The sequence below is a fragment of the Arachis stenosperma genome, chromosome 5 (assembly GCF_014773155.1).
Source record: "Arachis stenosperma cultivar V10309 chromosome 5, arast.V10309.gnm1.PFL2, whole genome shotgun sequence".
Lineage (NCBI taxonomy): Eukaryota > Viridiplantae > Streptophyta > Magnoliopsida > Fabales > Fabaceae > Arachis > Arachis stenosperma.
The window spans coordinates 38669061-38689464 of NC_080381.1; the positions used below are offsets into that span (position 1 = coordinate 38669061).

General features: G+C 39.3%; 1 pseudogene; it reads left to right on the forward strand.

Annotated features, from left to right (window-relative positions):
* The first annotated feature begins 9395 nt into the window (after window positions 1–9395).
* Window positions 9396–11103, forward strand: LOC130980722 (serine/threonine-protein kinase RIPK-like; annotated as a pseudogene).
* The last annotated feature ends 9301 nt before the right edge of the window (window positions 11104–20404 follow it).

Genomic DNA, 20404 nt, shown 5'->3' on the forward strand with positions numbered 1-20404 from the left:
GGTAATGAGACTTGGGAAAGTGAACCTCCCTTGCTCATTAGTGAACTGGATTCTTGGATTCAGAAAACTCTACCTCAAAAGAAACAAGATCTTGGCAAGTTCTTAATACCTTGCACCATTGGCACCATGAGCTTTGAAAAAGCTCTATGTGATCTTGGGTCAGGGATAAATCTTATGCCACTTTCTGTAATGGAGAAGCTGGGGATCATTGAGGTACAACCTGCCTTGTTCTCATTACAATTGGCAGATAAGTCCATAAGACAAGCCTATGGGATAGTAGAGGACATGCTAGTAAAGGTTGAAGGCCTTTACATCCCTACTGATTTCATAATCCTAGACACTAGGAAGGAAGATGATGAATGCATCATCCTAGGAAGACCTTTCCTAGCCACAGCAGGAGCTGTGATAGATGTCAACAGAGGTGAGTTAGTCCTTCAATTGAATGGGGACTACCTTGTGTTTCAGGCACATGGCCATCCCTCTGTGACAAAAGAGAGTAAGCATGAAGAGCTTCTCTCAGTTCAGAGTCAAGAAGAGCCCACACAGTCAAACTCTAAGTTTGGTGTTGTGAGGCCACAACCAAACTCTAAGTTTGGTGTTCAGACCCCATATCCAAACTCTAAGTTTGGTGTTGGGACTACACACTAAATTGACCTGATCACCATGTGGCTCCATGAGAGCCACTGTCAAGCTATTGACATTAAAGAAGCGCTTGTTGGGAGGCAACCCAATTTTATTTATCAAATTTTATTTTATTTTGTTTCCTTGTTATTTTTGTGTTTTATTAGGTACATGATCATGAGGAGTCACGAAAAAAATCAAAAAAATTAAAAACAGAGTCAAAAACAGAAGAAAAAAATTTTCACCCTGGAGGTAGCGCAGACTGGCGTTCAACGCCAGTAAGGTGCACCTGGCCGGCGTTCAACGCCAGAACAGAGCACCATTCTGGCGCTGAACGCCCTAAACAAGCAACAACCTGGCGTTAAACGCCAGGATGGTGCACAGAGAGGACAAACTGGCACTGAACGCCAGGAACAAGCATGAAACTGGCGTTCAACGCCAGAAACATGCATTACATGGGCGTTGAACGCCCAGAACATGCACCAATGGGCGTTTGAACGCCAGAACGATGCATGAAGGCAATTTACATGCCTATATGGTAAAGGAATGGTATTTGTTTTCACCTCAGGATCTGTGGACCCCACAGGATCCTCACCTCAGGATCTGTGGACCCCACAGGATCCCCACCTACCATATTCCCACCTTACCTTTTAATCCTAATCACACTCTCCTAATCCAAATCTCATTTCACTCTTCCCCATATCACACTTCCCAAAAACCTTCACCAATCACCTCAAGTCCTCTTCCCAATTACCCCATTCACCATTCACATCAACATCCCCTTCCCCATAAACCCCACCTACCCTCATAAAATTCAAATTCAATTTCCCACCCATTCCCACCCAAAATTGCCGAACTCCCACCCTCCCTCTCCCTATAAATAACCTCCCATTCTTCTTCATTTTCACACAACACAAACCCCTTCTTCTCCCATATAGCCGAACCTACTTCTCTCCCTCTCTACCATATTCTCTTCTTCTTCTTCTACTATTCTTTTCTTTCTTGCTCGAGGACGAGCAAATTTTAAGTTTGGTGTGGTAAAAGCATAAGCTTTTTTCTGTTTTTCCATTACCAATGGCACCTAAGGCCGGAGTTTCCTCTAGAAAAGGGAAAGGGAAGGCAAAAGCTTCCACCTCCGAGTCATGGGAGAAGGAGAGATTCATCTCCAAAAGCCACCAAGACCACTTCTATGATGTTGTGGCAAGAAAGAAGGTGATCCCTGAGGTCCCTTTCAAGCTCAAAAAGAATGAGTATCCGGAAATCCGACATGAAATTCAAAGAAGAGGGTGGGAAGTCATAACCAACCCCATGCAACAAGTTGGAATATTGATGGTTCAAGAGTTCTATGCCAATGCATGGATCACTAGGAACCATGATCAAAGTATGAACCCGAATCCAAAAAACTATATCACAATGGTTCGGGGGAAATACTTAGATTTCAGTCCGGAAAATGTGAGGTTGGCGTTTCACTTACCCATGATGCAAGGTGATGAACACCCTTACACAAGAAGGGTCAACTTTAATCAAAGGTTGGACCAAGTCCTAATGGACATTTGTGTGGAAGGCGCCCAATGGAGAATAGACTCCAAAGGCAAGCCAGTCCAACTAAGAAGACTGGACCTCAAGCCTGTAGCTAGAGGATGGTTGGAGTTCATCCAAAGATCCATCATCCCTACAAGCAACCGATCTGAAGTTACTGTGGATCGGGCCATCATGATTCATAGCATCATGATTGGAGAGGAAGTAGAAGTTCATGAAGTCATCTCCAATGAACTCTACAAAATAGCCGACAAGCCTTCACACATGGCACGGCTAGCCTTCCCCCACCTTATATGCCATCTATGTTACTCAGCTGGAGTTATCATAGATGGAGATGTCTCCATTGAAGAAGACAAGCCCATCACCAAGAAAAGGATGGAGCAAACAAGAGAAGTTCCTCACGGCCCTCAAGAAGAACATGAGGAAGTTCATCATCAACAAATGCCTCAAGGAATGCACTTTCCTCCCAACAACTATTGGGAGCAACTCAATACCTCCCTAGAAGATTTAAGCCACAATGTGGAACAACTAAGGGTGGAACATCATGAACACTCCATCATTCTCCAAGAAATAAGAGAAGATCAAAGAGCAATGAGGGAGGAGCAACAAAGGCAAGGAAGGGACATAGAAGAGTTGAAGAACATCATTGGTCCTTCAAGAAGAAGACGCCACTAAAGGTGGATTCATTCCTTGTTCTTTATTTCTTTCTGTTTTCGGTTTTTAGTATGGTGTTTATCTATGTTTTGTGTCTTTATTTCATGATCATTAGTATGTAACCATGCCTTAAAGCTATGAATAAATTCCATTAATCCTTCACCTCTCTTAAAAGAAAAATGTTTTAATTCAAAAGAACAAGAAGTACATAAATTTCGAAAATAGCTCTTGAATTTAATTTAATTGATGTGGTGACAATATTCTTGTTTTCTGAATGAATGATTGAACAGTGCATATGTCTTTTGATATTGTTGTTTATGAGTGTTAAAATTGTTGGCTCTTGAAAGAATGATGAACAAGGAGAAATGTTATTGATGATCTGAAAATTCATGAAATTGATTCTTGAAGCAAGAAAAAGCAGTGAAAAAGCAAAAGCTTGTGAAAAAAAAAATGGCGAAAATTTTAGAAAGAAAAAGAAAAAGCAAGCAGAAAAAGCCATGAGCCCTAGGTAAGAGTAAAAAGGATCCAAGGCTTTGAGCATCAATGGATAGGAGGGCCCAAGGAAATTAAATCTAGGCCTAAGCGGCTAAATCAAGCTGTCCCTAACCATGTGCTTGTGTCATGAAGGTCCAAGTGAAAAGCTTGAGACTGAGTGGTTAAAGTCGTGATCCAAAGCAAAAGAGTGTGCTTAAGAGCTCTGGACACCACTAACTGGGGACTCTAGCAAAGCTAAGTCACAATCTGAAAAGGTTCACCCAGTTATGTGTCTGTGGCATTTGTGTATCCGGTGGTAATACTGGAAAACAAAATGCTTAGGGCCACGGCCAAGACTCATAAGTAGCTGTGTTCAAGAATCAACATGCTTAAATTAGGAAATTCAATAACACAATCCAAAATTCTAAGTTCCCAGAGACGCCAATCACTCTAAACTACAAAGGAAAAAGTGAGATGCCAAAATTGTTCAGAAGCAAAAAGCTACAAGTCCCGCTCATGTAATTAAATTGATATTCATTGATATTTTGAATTTATAGTATATTCTCTTATTTTTATCCTATTTGATTTTCAGTTGCTTGGGGACAAGCAACAATTTAAGTTTGGTGTTGTGATGAGCGGATAATTTATACGCTTTTTGGCATTGTTTTTAAGTAGTTTTTAGTAAGTTCAAGCTACTTTTAGGGATGTTTTTCTTAGTTTTTATGTTAAATTCACATTTCTGGACTTTACTATGAGTTTGTGTGTTTTTCTGTGATTTCAGGTAAATTCTGACTGAAATTGAGGGATTTGAGCAAAACTCTGAAAAAGGCTGACAAAAGGACTGCTGATGCTGTTGGATTCTGACCTCCCTGCACTCGAAATGGATTTTCTGGAGCTACAGAACTCCAATTAGCGCGCTCTCAACGGCGTTGGAAATTAGACATCCAGAGCTTTCCAGCAATATATAATAGTCCATACTTTATTCGGAGAATGACGACGTAACTTGGCGTTGAACGCCAAGTACATGCTGCTGTCTGGAGTTAAACGCCAGAAAAACGTCATGATCCGGAGTTGAACGCCCAAAACACGTCATAACTCGGAGTTCAACTCCAAGAGAAGCCTCAGATCGTGGATTGATCAAGCTCAGACCAAACATACACCAAGTGGGCCCCGGAAGTGGATTTATGCATCAATTACTTACTCATGTAAACCCTAGTAGCTAGTCTAGTATATATAGGACATTTATCTATTGTATTAGACATCTTTTGACAGTTTAATCTCTTTGAATATTCGGTCACTTGATCATGGAGAGGGCTGGCCATTCGGCCATGCCTGAACCTCTTTTACTTATGTATTTTCAACGGTGGAGTTTCTGCACACCATAGATTAAGGGTGTGGAGCTCTACTGTACCTCAAGTACTAATGAAATTCTACTTTCTTTTATTCAATTCCTCTTTTATTCTTATTCCAAGATATTCATTCGTACCCAAGAACATGATGAATGTGATGAGTTAGATAACCCTCATTATTATTCTCACTTATGGACGCACGTGATTGACAACCACTTCCGTTCTACATGCAACAAAGCTTGAATGCGTATCTCTTAGATTCCCCAACAGAATCTTCGTGGTATAAGCTAGATAGATGGCGGCATTTATGAGGATCCGGAAAGTCTCACCTTGTCTGTGGTATTCCGAGTAGGATCCTGGGAATCCGGAAGGTCTAACCTTGTCTGTGGTATTCTGAGTAGGATTCCGGTAATGAATGACTGTGACGTGCTTCAAACTTGCAAGTGCTGGGCGTTAGTGACAGACGCAAAAGAATCAAGGGATTCTATTCCAGTAGGCGCGGGAACCAACCAGTGATTAGCCGTACTGTGACAGAGTGCGTGAGCATTAGTTTTCACTGCGAGGATGGGATGTAGCCATCAACCATGGGTGATGCCTCCAGACGATTAGCCATGCGAGTGACAGCCGCATAGGATCATTTTCCCGAGAGGATTGAAAGTAGCCACCGCTGATGGTGAACCCCTAAACAAAGCTTGCCATGGAAAGGAGTAAGAAGGATTGAGTAGAAGCAGCAGGAGAGCAGGTGTCCTTGAGCCATACAGCATCTCCATCCACTTATCTGAAATTCCTACCAATGAATCTGCATAAGTATTCTATCCCTTTTATTATTTTCTTATTATTATTAATTTCCGAAATCATAAACCATTTTAATCTGCCTAACTGAGATTTACAAGGTGACCATAGCTTGCTTCATACCAACAATCTCTGTGGGATCGACCCTTACTCACGTAAGGTTTATTACTTGGACGACCCAGTACACTTGCTGGTTAGTTGAACGGAGTTGTGTCCACTCGTGCCAAAAATCCTAAGTTCCACAATTTTACAATAAATGCAAATCAAAGAACAGTGATCACAATTTCGTCCACCAGAGTCACGTACGAAGCACATTAGTTTTAAAACACTCTTCTTTTCTTTTTTTTTTCATCGACATCATGAGTTCTCTTACACATTATTTTATTTGCCCATATTTTTGCTTTATATATCAGTACCATTTTTCTTGAGCTTTGTATTTTAAATCTATTCTACTCATCTTTATAGTCCTAGATATATCTTCAAGGCACCCTATTTTCTATCTTTTTTCATATAAGATCATATTTTCCTGTATTCTTTCTTCTTTATCACTCATATTTGTAACCAAAATAGACAACAAGTTATTGATGCCTATGAAATTCAAGATGATAGAGTATTCTACATGGAGATTGACCCTAAATCGATAATGAAGTGTGATGTTATTTAATTTTTATTCTGTTAGTTTATATTAATAAATTAAATGTGCCGTAGTTTGAGATTTTCTGATTAGTTTATTCAATTTTTTTGTAGTTTCTTCACAAGTTTTCTTCCCTTTTCTATAGTAACTATAAGAATATGTTAGGTAATAGAATGCAGTTCATTGATGCCAACGAAAACCAAGTAGAGTTGATGATAAAAAAATGTTTCTGGATACGCACTTGATGGATTTCACAATCTGGTAACTTTATATGGACTGGAAGAAGGTGGATGGTTGAAATTGGTTTATGTTGGTGAGGATATTTTTGTGTTCTCAAGATTAGAGACAACAACGTGATCAAAAAATCAAGGTTTTGATAATCAGTTCGGTCATCGAACCGCTCTAGTCACTGGTTCACTGGTTTATTGGTTCAACCAAAAAAACTTTTTTAGAATAAAATATTAAAAAATTATAAATAAACATCCTAAAATATAATTATAGTCTAATATAAATCTTAAAATATCTTCCAAATTTAAAATATTACATAAAATATTATCTTCCAAATTAATAATCAACATAGTCTCAAATCTTAAAGATTGTCAGTACAATTAACCACTCAAGAAAAAAAATAATAATAAAAAATAATGATAAATTATCATGTCCCAGCCAAACAACTTAAGGACCATGTCTAAAATATTTATGCACAACAACATAAGCAGAATGAAAAATTCTCCAAAAAGTCCTCTTTCTAAAAGAGGATACGAGCTTTAAGTAAATACTCATAAAAGGAATCAACCTCTAAAAAATAATTCAAGAAAAAAATCCATACAAGAAATATATAGGTCAATTCATCAGCATTTGTGCGTTAGGATGAAAGTACCATAAGGTATCAAACAACATTACTATAAATAATAGTAGCATGTTCATATTAAAATCAACAGACAATGCACTTGCTAAGCTAGGAAGCAGAGACCAAAAGATGAAAAGATTATCACATTTCCATCCTTGTTTAATAATGTTTACTGGCACCAGAAAGTATGGCCTGTTTTGGCATATATTGTTACTTCAGAGTAGAAAGATAACACAAATTTTAATGATGTGAAATTCTATGTAATTATATCAATAGTTTTAACACAAAAAATAATACTAATATGCAAAATGCACGAGTGCAAAACATCACAGGTAGTCCAAACAACTATTAGCTTTCTCAAGTCAAACTGCAATAATCACGTCTTCTCTTCTTAGTATTGAATATAAGTGCCATTATAGCAAGAAATCTAAGATATCTTTCCTCACTACAAGAAACGTCGTTAAAATCGACGGCTTAGCCGTCGATAATATTGAAATTCGACGACAAAATAGATGGCGCAGTTGGTCGCTATAAAGCTTGTCGATTTTTTAAAATGCTAATAAAATCGACGGCTTTCATGGCCGTCAATAATAATTTAATAAAATCGACGTTCGTTCCGTCTATAATATGGGTGTGAGAATTTTATATTCTTAATAAAATCGACAACATTGCCGTCGATATTATTATTTAAAATCGACGTCCTCTTTGTCGATAATTGATTCAATAAAATCGACAGCCTTTGTGTTGATATTTAACTCAATAAAAATAACAACACTTTTTTCTATAATATGTTTAATAAAATCGACGTCAACGCCGTCGATATGTGCTTGAATAAAATCGACACCGTTGTCGTCGATTTAATTATTTAGATTTGTCTATTTTAACTTTTAAAAGCGACAAAGTTGCCGTCGATTTTAATAGTTATATGTTTTAATTTTTTTCTATTTGAAAAATAGTAAACTGTTAATACAAATAAATTTTTAAATATAAAAATGGTTGAAGATGAACATCAATTTTTGCTTTGGAATTTTCTTTTCCGGGTATGATGCACGTTAGGAACAAAAAAGGGTCTTTCATACACATATGAGGTGGAAGGTTATAAGGGATAACTATAACAGGCCAACAAGAGTACGGTGTGCTAAAATGAACATTAGGAGAAAACCCATCAGAACAAAGTCCAAGTCTAACATTACGCGGTTCGCTTGCAAAATGAGGATGCTTGGTATCAAAATGTTTCCATGCTTCACCATGGGAAGGATGTGTCATCACGTCGTCATTTCTGCGATTTTGGTGATGCCACAACATATGAGGGGTAGTACTCATTGATGCATACAACCTTTGTAGCCTTGGAATCAATGGCAAATAATACTGGCACCTTTTATTTTTTCCCTTCCTAGGCTTAAATCTCTGCTCCCCACAAAATTTACATTGTCTAATATCTTTGTCCTCTTTGTAATATATCATACAACCATTGATACAATAATCTATCTTAACCTCCTTAAACCCAAGTTGGGAAACAATTTTCTTAGCTTCATAGTAATTAGCAGGAATTTCATTTGGAGTTGTTTGCATTTCTCTAAACAAAGTTGCCCACTGGTAAAAAGATCCCTGGGATTAGTTTCCCTCTGATTTTATACTCAGCATCCTACTGGCAAGTGACAATCGTGAATGGATACAATTTTTCCACAAGGGTTTACTAACTGAATCTAAGAGGTCATAAAATCTCTTAGCATCTCGATTTGGTTCCTCCACTGTTGGTTGCATGTACATGTGAAACTCATGTTGCAAAGCATCAACAACAATCTCATGATAACGATCAAAATTTTCTTCCCATGTAACACCACCTAATTCAGAGCTACTTTCAATGTCTTCTTCTATCCTAATCTGATTCTCTGTGGGTATCTCTTCTCCATGCTCTGTCCAAACCCAATAATTAGGTTTAAACCCATGAGTATATAGATCAATCTTAATGTCGATCAACTGTTTAAACGTCCCACATTAACATCTGGCACATGGACACTTAACTAAACCTCCTCTGAGAAATTCATGAGTTCTAGTACACACATCCACAAATTCATTTACCCCTTTAATAAAACTGGGTTTAAGACCCCGCCTCTGATCATACATTCTATCATACATCCAACTTCGGTTCTGGTTTTCCATTATTAATGAATTTAATTTCCTACATATCAAAGGGATAATATTCGCTTTTTAATTTTTTTATTCAACGACAAACCACAACAAATAAAAATCTTATCATCAATATAATTTATACTTTCACTATGAATGGTTTACACAAACAAGCATACATAAGTAAGTATAGATAAGCATGCATAATAATTTAACAGAGATAATAAAGATAAAGATAAAATAAAACTCAATAATTTAGCAGAGATAATAAATAAATAAAAAAGTAGAAGGTTAAACATTGAATAGCTTTTCTGGGAGTCTTAAACTCTACCAATACTTTGTAATAGTGTATATGCTGAAGAACCAAATACTCCACTATTGTTTCTTTGATCAAAAGATTCCATTGACCCACACCACTACAGTTCCCACTGTGAAATGCTGCATAGAAATATCAAATGTTGCAAAAGAGTATATCAGAATCTTGAGTTCGGTAACAGAAAACTGAATATTCTTTCAATATTGATGATTCCTCATACTTCACAAAGAAGTAGAAAACTAACTAAGCTCCAAGAAGCTAAACCAGAAAACAGAATCAACTAGTAACAAAATGCTTAATTAGTAACCGAATTTCAAATTCCAACAAACTTAAAACTAGCTAACAAGAAATCAAGCAAGCAATCAACCCATGAAGAATAAGCAGAAGTTGGCAATTGATAATACCTGAGCTGAAATTACAGCAAGCAGTAATTGAGGAAATGAAAAGGGTAGTGTACCTGGTCATAGGAAACCCTAACTTTGCAGCACCAGAGAGAGAGTGAATCTTTTAAGAAAGCTGCTTCAATTGTATATGTTGTTGTTAGAAAATCAAAATATAAAGTTAGAAACAGGGAATCATTGCAATCTATAAATATAACTCAAAATGTTTGAGAAGAAATGGAAGTCACGTTAAAATACTATATAAACTATAAGGTATTGAAACAATACAAAAATAATTATTTTAATATTTTTATATTTTTGTCTTAAGGCTATTATTAATAAAAATGACAGCGAATTCAGACCGGTTCACAAGGGCTTCATTGATGATAAGCTTAGGCATGGCCTTAAGCCTCAGCCTGTTGCTGTTAAGCTCTTGGACTTGGATGGCTCCCAAGGCCATAAAGAGTGGTTGGTATGTATATATTAATATTCAATATTATATTAATTAAATAATATAATCAAAGAAAAGTCGATTTTATACCTACCTTTGCAAATAAAATGTTATTGTGTACAATACTGCCAAATTTTTGAGTATGCAAGTGTAATTGATCACATTATTATCCCCATACTTTTCCTTATTATAACTATAATACCTTGGTAATTAATGATATAATAAGTGGTTAATTATGAATTTATAGTAATAATTAGTGGTTTTGGTTTTAATTTGCAACAGACTGAAGTGGTTTTCCTGGGTTAACTAAGGCATCCACATCTTGTGAAGCTGATTGGATATTGCTATGAAGAAGATCATAGGCTTTTGGTATATGAATACTTACCAAGAGGCAGCTTAGAAAATCAACTATTTAGAAGTAAGATATTAGCCAAATAATTAATTTTCTTTCAATAATAATCTTCATATTGGATTAATTAATTTACTTTTTTTTTTCCAGGATTCTCAGCATCATTGCCCTGGTCAACAAGAATGAAAATTGTTGTTGGAGCTGCAAAGGGTTTAACCTTTCTCCATGAGGCAGAGAAGCAAGTCATCTATAGAGATTTCAAAGCTTCAAACATATTGTTAGACTCTATAAGCCTCAATAATATATAAATAATTTCTCTCTCTCTCGACATTAGAATAATTATTTATTGAACTCATTCAATATAATGAATTATGGTTTTAGGATTACAATGCAAAACTATCTGATTTTGGGTTAGCAAAGGATGGTCCTGAAGGAGATGACACCCACGTTTCAACTCGTGTTATGGGAACCCAAGGCTATGCTGCCTCGGAATATGTCATGACAGGTATATTTTATTTCTTATTCAATTCTAACTTTTTTTTATTTGCTGTGCTACAATTCTAAATAGATTAACTTATATATAAAATTAAATAAAATCAAAACTCGAGCCATGACATTTAATTTGAAAACTTTTAATGATCAACAAATAAGTTAGCAATATTTATTTGTAATAAGATAGAACTGGAAGAAAGATGATAGTATGTGTTCCTAAATGTCCTTCCATTTCTATACATCCAAAGTAAAAGTACATGGTAATAACAACAAAGGTGACAACTTCCACTTTTATAAAAATGAGATGGTGTATGTAGTTGGCAACAAGAAGAAGGCCAAATATAGCTAGCAGATTCACATGCAGCTGTAAATTCAAATTGAGGTCCAAAAAAATAGTGAAGTCTTATCTCTATCTATCCTTAATTATGGCTTACAAGTAATTAAGAGAACAACAATATACTATAGTGCTTATGATAAATAACTCAACAGTTTGTAGTTATAGTTAACCAAAAAACCGGCTCTCTATATTGGGAAAGGACAAGTGAAAAACATGGCAATTGGAAAAGAAAGGAAGGGTAAAGCAAATGAAGTGCAAAGAATAGAAGCAAAACCAAAAAGGAAGGCCTGAGACTATTTGTATAGTGCAAAGAATAGAAGCAAAACCAAAAAAGAATAGTGCAATTGCTATGAATGTCGTATGTTAGCATTAGTAGTATCACCATAATGTAAAGGCTATGCTGATCAGACATAGAAATTAAATCAAAAATTCCATTCAGGCATTTCTCCAAACATGTGGTGTGCAGAGTTCAAAATAGTAAATTTCAGTTCAATCTAAGCAACATTCAACCCAGTAATTTCAGAAAGATACAGCCAACAACAATTTCAGTCCAGAAACACAAGTTTTAACAAACCTAAGCCTAACCAAAATTTCTAAAAACAGAATTAAAAAGCAGTGAAAATAAAGAAAAAAAAGACAGGAAACAGGAGAAGGGAACCTGCATTGATGAAAGGAGGAAGAAGAACGAAGAGGTGGTGGGGTGGTGGTGATGTCGCGGTGGCACAGAAGGTCGCCGCCGCTGGTGGTTGCTTGTCGGTGCTTGAAGACGCGGACAGAGGGTGACTCCACAAACAGGGGTGTCACACGCAGGAACGAAGAAATAGAGAAATGGGGAAGAAAGAGAAGAAGGAAGAGAGAAAGGGTAGGCGATGGTAGTCGCCGGTGGTGGTGTCGGATGGAGGCGGTGGTGAAGAGTACCTAGCTTGAAGAATACCTAGCTTGAATTTGGGGAAGTTTATGTTTCTGAACTTTGGAAGCGGGAGTTGACGCGAAAACATGTATTTTTAGTGATAAAAATTGACGGCACATTTGTCGATTTTAATTAAAAAAACAACACACATAGCGTCTATTTTATAGATTAAATTTACATCGTCCATTCCATTTTAGAAAGCAATCAAGACTGTTCAAATTTATCGACGGCAAAGGTGTCGATATTTGAAATAATAAAATAGACGCCATATACGTCGATTTTAATATAAAAAACAACACATATAGTGTAAAACCCGGTTAATTAACGGCTAATTAACCCATAAATGAGAATTTATTCTAGAAAGCCTAAAATGTGATTTTTATGGCTAAATGTGATAGAGGAGACTGAGACGAGAATTTTGGTACCAATTTTATAGAATTCGGACCAAGATTGGACCGAACGGGCCAAACCGGGCCAACCGGACCCAAAGTGGGCCCTTAGCCCAACATAACTTAACCAAAACCCTAGTTTTCAGCACTCTCTCTCCTCACAACACACTCAAACACGCTGAAATTGAAGAGAGGGGAGGAAGAACACTCTCTCAACTTCTTTTTCTCACTTGATCTTCAAACCACCATAACTTTTGATCTAGAGCTCCGATTGCCGCTCCGTTTGTGGCCACGCGTTCACCGCGGAGAGCTCTACAAAACCCATACAAATAATTTTGAGGTAAGCCACGTGTTTTTGTTCGAAATTCCAGCCCTTATTTTCGAGTTTCATGGGTAAAATGTTGAGATTTTGGACTCTTTGATGTTATAGGACCCAACTCTCTTGAAGGAGAAGGTTAATCTTGTCTCCTTGGACCTTGGGTGTGGTAAGATTCTCAACCCTAGTGTGATTTGTTGTTCTATGATGTTTGGGTATTGAGATGTTGTGTATGGGTATGATGGTTGTGGCTTAGGTTGTGTATATGTGTATATTGGAGCTTGATTGGTGACTTTGAAAAGCTTGGAAAGGGTTTGGTGGTGAAAAATCTGTTCTTGGAGGTGTTGAGGCCTTGAGAGCTTGTGGATAAGTGGTTTGGAAGTGCTCCGGTGGAGCTTGGGAAAATCGGCTAAGGTATGGTTTCGGTTTCCCGTATCTAATATGTAATGTGGTAGGAAATACTTAGGCTAGAGGCCCTAAGATAGGCATTGAATTGCTGATGTTGTTGAATGATTGAGATATATGATGTGGTCATATATGTGATGATGATTATTGATGCCTTGGTGGTATGATGTATGAGAAATATGCATGTTGTGATATATGTTTGATGATTGGTTATGGTTGAATTGTGGGTTGAACCATGTTGATGGTGAGTATGATGTTGATTGTGTACAATAATGATTTATTGGAATTGGTGTTGTTGAGAATTGGCATGAGGAATAGTATATGATATGTCAATGTGTTTGAGTTTGAGCCACTTGGGTGAAGTGGGGTAAAATGATGAGATAGTGATTTTGGTAAATTGTGGTAATGTGTCCATGTGTGAGTTGAGGAGGCTTGATGTTGAATTTGATACATTTTGATTGATTTCAAAAAAAAGGGATGAAAATGGCATGTTTTGGTTGATTTTGAAAAGAGTTGAAAATGGCTTGTTTTGAAAATGGCATATTGTGGTTTTGTATGAAAATATGGTTTTTGGGCATACTTTGATGGGACATAACTTGGACTACGGATCTCTGTTTTGTACCAAATCTGTTTAGAAATGAAATTGGATCCGGGATGTCAATGTCGTTCGAGGAACGGGTGAAAAACGATTTAAAATGAGGAAGTTATGTCCGTTGGAAGATTGGGGTTTAAATTTGTGAATTCTGCAGCTTTTAACTTAGAAAATTTTTAGCAGAATGACCCCTTGCGCGTGGGCGCACCTGGCGCGTACGCGCCGATCTTCCAGAAAGCGCCATCCACGCGTGTGCGTGATGTGCGCGGGCGCTCCGATTGTGCTGCACCCAATGCCCAGCCATTTTCCAGAGAGTTATGCCAGAACTGTGCCGGTGTTGTGCCTGGGGCACGAGAACACCCGCGCGTACGCGTGGTTGACGCGTGCGCGTCGATGGGCAAGTTTGGAATCCACGCGTTAGCGTGCATGATGCTAGCGCGTTGATTAGTTTTGAGGCCATCCACGCGTGCGCGTGGGGTGCGCGTACGCGCGGCCCTGTTTTCATCCCAAAGTTGATTTTTGAGTTTTAAAAGCCAAATCTCATACTTCTAAGCCTCCGATCTCACCATTTATGTCTTAAATCATTATGGCATGCCTAGCTATTAAAAAGGGGCTAGTGAATGAGGTAACTTGCGAGTGAAGCAAGGGAAAAATGAATGATCAATGAGGATCAAGATGATTATGTGAGATGCGGAGGATGGTGGTGGAAGTGCTTGTTATGCCATTGGCCGAAGGGCCGTGATTATTTGTGAATTGGCTGGTTCTGGATTGAACCATGAGCCGGAATAGCTGTGTATGCTATGAATATTGGCTGGTTATGGATTTAACCGTGAGCCGGAATGGCTGTGTATGATTATGAATATTGGCTGGTTCTGGATTGAACCGTGAGCCGGAATGGCTGATATGGATGTTGATCCATGGATGAGAATTCATGCATGTTGATGCTGAATTATTGATGATTGTGAATTGCACTTCCACTATCAGAGATACGAGTTTCCCTGGGTAGTAGCAGTGGCTAGCCACCACGTGCTCCAGGTTGAGACTTGATACTCTGTTGACCCTATGTCGTAAGTGTGGCCGGGCACTGTGAAAGACCCGGATGAGCTCGCCCCCGAAATATTCACCAGTGAGGGTGATGGATATGGATCATGTTTATGATCAAGTTTATAACGAGTATAACTCGAGTTGGGGATGCGCGACAGAGGGACAGTCCAATGGTTAGCGACCAGGACTTGTCGGGTTGGCTCTATAACCGACAAGATGATATCATCGGCCACTAGGGACAGGCATTCATCATATGCATACTATGTGAATTGTTTGAGATTGCCTATTTGACTGCATATTACTTGCTAATTGTCTAAATGTCTTAATTGCTCCTATTTGTATATTCTTTGTTGATATAACTGTGTTTGCTACATTATACTCCTGTTGGTGGTTGGGAGGTTTGAAGGAATTGGGAAGGAAAGTATTAGTTAGACTGAAGAATCTTTAGTCAGATGCCCTTATATGGTTTAGCTTGTTTATAAGCTTTGATATTATCTGGAGGAAGTTTTAGGATTGCCTTTGGCTTTCCTCTATTGTTATGTATTATATATGTGGAAGCTGTTACCATGCTGGGAACCTCTGGTTCTCACCCATGCGGATTTTGTGGTTTTTCAGATGCAGGGCGTGAGGTGTCCCGCTGAGGCATGCTGGAGACTTCTATTATTGCGAAGATCCTTTGTTCTTGGGGACTACGTTTTTGGTTTATATGTTTTGCTTAGATACTTTTATCTCCATTAAATAATACAAACTGTGATGACTCCTCTTATGGGAGATTTTGGGGAATAGGTTTTATGTTTTGGTGTCCCTTTGGGTTTCCTCGGGGTTTTCCTTATTTTTTTTATCATATGTATATATTGTTATGCTCGGACCGGTTATCCTCGCGGCCGGATCTTGAGTCTTGATATTCCTGTTTTTGACACTCCTTTGTATATATATAATCACGTGTTGGTTATCTTTGTCCGTTACGTTATCGATCGTGAGTGTTGCGCTTTTGAGTTGCGATTTTTTTGTTTACCCCTTTTTCTATAAAGGCTCCTAGTTATAAACAATCATTCATACTACTATGTGTACTAAATTTTTTATTTTAGAGGTCGTAATACCTTGCCATCTCTGAATTATGACTTAAGCATAAGACTCTGTATGGTAGGGTGTTACATTATGGTATCAGAGCAGTTCGTTCCTGTAGAGCCTGAGGGATGGACTGACTATGCTTCTGTGCATTCTCTGTGTGTGTGTTATGTGCTATTAGTATATCTGCTTGATATAATTGGCATAAACGTTCATGAGCATGCATTTGGGACTTTGAAGCACTAAACTTCCGATATTGAGACTGATCAACTTAATATCGATTGTTTGGTGTGTATAGGAACCAGATGGCGCCTCGTGGACGCGATAGAGGTAGTGCGAGAGGTCGTACGAATGCTCGTGCACCGGAGAATAACCCTAATGACCCGGTGAACTTTATGGCTGCGTTGGAGAACATGGCTGCTGCTATGCAAGCCACTGCTGAGGCTCTTGGTCAACAGATGAACAACCATGGTAATGATGGAGGTGGAGTTCAGGGCCCGATGACTCTAGCAAACTTTTTGAAGGTTAATCCGCCTAAATTCAAGGGGACTACTAGCCCGACTGAGGCTGATACATGGTTTCAGGCTATAGAGCGAGCATTACAAGCACAGGTGGTACCTGAAGGACAGCGTGTCGAGTTTGCCACCTATATGCTCACAGGTGAAGCGTCGCATTGGTGGCAAGGCATCCGACGTCTTCTGCAGCAGGGTGATGACTATATCACCTGGAATGTCTTTCAAGAAGAGTTCTATAAGAAGTACTTTCCGACTTCTGCTAGGACGGCTAAGGAACTTGAATTGTTACAGCTGAAGCAGGGTACTATGTCCATATCAGAGTATACTGACAAGTTTGAGGAGCTGTTCAGGTTCTCTCGTATGTGCCAAGGAACTCCGGTGGAATATGAGGAATGGAAGTGTGTTAAGTATGAAGGAGGACTCCGGAGTGATATCTTCAGTTCAGTGGGACCAATGGAGATTAGGACTTTCTCCGAATTAGTGAACAAGTGTAGGGTTGCTGAGGAGTGTGTGAAAAGGGCAACCGCTGAGAAAGGGAGTCACAAAGGTTCATTTCCACAGAACCGAGGGAAGAGCTTTGCACCTAGAGGCCCGTCTTTCAAGAGGGGAGGCTCTTTCAAGAGGCCCAACAACAACAACTCCCAAGGAAAGAAGTTTGGGAAGCAGCCTCAGAATGATCAAGCTTGCACTAGGTGTGGGAGTCACCATCCGGGAGCACCATGCAAGGCCGGATGGGGTTTGTGCTACAATTGTGGAAAGGCGGGGCATAAAGCCGCCAGTTGTCCGGAGAGGCAGAAACAAGGTGCTGGAAAAGCACAACAGACTGGTCGGGTGTTCACCACTTCAGCTGTAGGAGCTGAGGGATCCGAGACACTCATTCGAGGTAACTGTGAAATAGCTGGTCAAACTTTAAATGCTTTATTTGATTCGGGAGCATCACATTCATTCATTACATTTGAGAAAGCTCATGAGTTAGGATTGAAGATTGTAACCTTAGGTTATGACCTAAAGGTATATAATGCTACCCATGAAGCCATGGTAACTAGGCTAGGATGTTCGGAAGTTTCCTTTAGGTTCAAGCAGCGTGATTTTGTTCATAATTTAATCTGCTTACCGATGGTCGGTCTTGATCTTATCTTGGGATTGGACTGGTTATCTAAGAACCATGTCTTGCTTGATTGTTCTACAAAGTCGGTGTACTTTATGCCGGAAGATACAGAAGGGCCGGTTGTGGTGAATAATTATTACTTGAACTCGATGATGGTGAACTGTTCTGGAATCGAATGTCAGGGTATCATGTTGTTAACCGCGGGCGTTTCGGGAGATGATCAAAGGTTGGAACAGATTCCGGTTGTGTGTGAGTTTCCGGAAGTGTTTCCCGATGACATTGATGAGTTTCCACCTAACCGAGAGGTTGAGTTTGCTATTGAGCTGGTGCCCGGGGCGGGACCAATCTCAAGTGCTCCTTATAGGATGTCACCATTAGAGATGAACGAGCTAAAGTCTCAGTTAGAGGATTTGTTGGGAAAGAATTTTATACGACCAAGTGTCTCTCCATGGGGTGCTCCAGTGTTACTGGTGAAGAAGAAAGATGGGAGTATGCGGCTCTGTGTGGATTACAGGCAGCTGAACAAGGTTACAATAAAGAATAAGTACCCATTGCCGAGAATTGATGATCTCATGGATCAGTTACAAGGAGCTGGAATTTTCTCCAAGATTGATTTGCGATCCGGTTATCACCAGATAAGGGTGAGGGGCGAGGATATCCCTAAGACCGCTTTCAGAACTCGTTATGGTCATTACGAGTACACTGTGATATCCTTTGGGTTGACGAACGCTCCTGCGGTATTCATGGATTACATGAATAGAGTCTTCCGTCCGTTTCTGGATAAATTCGTTGTTGTCTTCATCGATGACATACTGATTTATTCCAAGACCGAGGAAGAGCATGCGGAACACTTGAGGACCGTGTTGCAGATTCTAAAGGAGAAGAAACTTTATGCAAAACTGTCTAAGTGTGAGTTTTGGAAGAGTGAGGTGAAGTTTTTGGGGCATGTGGTGAGTAAGAAGGGAATAGCAGTAGATCCAACTAAGGTGGAGGCGGTGATGGATTGGAAACAACCAACCACCATAACAGAGATAAGGAGTTTTCTGGGTTTAGCTGGCTATTACCGAAGGTTTATCAAAGGCTTTTCACAGATAGCGTTACCAATGACAAAGTTAACCCGCAAAGACACTCCGTTTGTTTGTACTCCTGAGTGTGAGGAGAGCTTTTAGATATTGAAGAAAAAGTTGACCACTGCACCTGTGTTAGTGTTACCCGAGCCGAATGAGCCATTTGAGGTGTATTGTGATGCCTCATTGAAGGGTCTAGGGTGCGTGCTGATGCAACATCGTAATGTGGTGGCGTATGCCTCACGACAGTTGAGACCTCATAAAGTTAGTTACCCTACGCACGATTTGGAACTCGCTGCGGTTGTGTTTGCCTTGAAGGTGTGGAGGCATTATCTCTATGGGGTTAAGTTCCAAGTTTTCTCTGATCATAAGAGCTTGAAGTATCTCTTTGATCAGAAAGAGCTCAATATGAGGCAGAGGAGGTGGATGGAATTGTTGAAAGACTACGACTTTGAGTTGCATTACCATCCGGGAAAGGCGAACGTAGTGGCGGATGCGTTAAGTTGGAAGTCATTATATGCGTCTTGGATGATGCTTCAAGAGGAGAAGTTGCTCAAAGGATTTGAGAGTCTTAAAATTGGTGCTCAAGAAGTATCCGGAAGTTTGTGTTTGAGCCGATTAGAAATCTCAAGTGACTTTAAGTCCGAACTCCTAAAGGCTCATCAAAATGATGAAGCGTTATGGAAGGTGTTACCGGCCATTGAGCAAGGAAAACAGTGGAGAGTGTCGGAAGAAAAAGAGGGGTTATGGAGATTCAAGGGTAGGATCATTGTGCCGGATGTTGGCACTTTGAGGCAAGATATTTTAAAGGAGGCACACAAAAGCGGATTCTCCATTCACTCGGGAAGTACTAAGATGTACCATGATTTAAAGGCGATGTTTTGGTGGCCGGGTATGAAGAATGATGTGGCGGAGTATGTTTCAAAGTGCTTAACTTGTCAAAAGGTAAAGATTGAACATCAAAAGCCCGCCGGTATGTTGCAACCTTTAGAGATTCCACAATGGAAGTGGGAAAGTATTGCAATGGACTTTGTGTCTGGATTGCCAAGGACTAGGGCTGGGTTTGATGCTATTTGGGTGATTGTGGACCGACTGACGAAGTCAGCTCACTTTTTGCCCATTCGGATGACTTACACCCTTGAGGAGCTAGCACGGTTATACATAAAGGAGATTGTGAGACTTCATGGTGTACCTGCTACTATAATCTCTGATAGAGATCCTCGTTTCACTTCAAGGTTTTGGGGTGCATTTCAGAAAGCTTTTGGAACCCGATTAAGCTTGAGCACGGCTTACCATCCTCAAACAGATGGTCAATCTGAGAGGACGATCCAAACACTAGAGGATATGTTGAGAGCTTGTGTTTTGGACCAACCGGCGAGTTGGGATCGGTATATGCCATTAGTGGAGTTTGCATACAATAATAGTTATCATGCGAGCATTGGAATGGCTCCGTATGAGGCCTTGTATGGGAGGAAATGTCAATCTCCGCTATGTTGGTATGAAGCTGGAGAGAAAAGCTTGTTGGGACCGGAAATGATAGCTGAGATCACCGAACAAGTCAAGAAATTCCGAGATAGGATGCTCATGGCGCAGAGTCGTCAAAAGAGTTACGCCGATCAAAG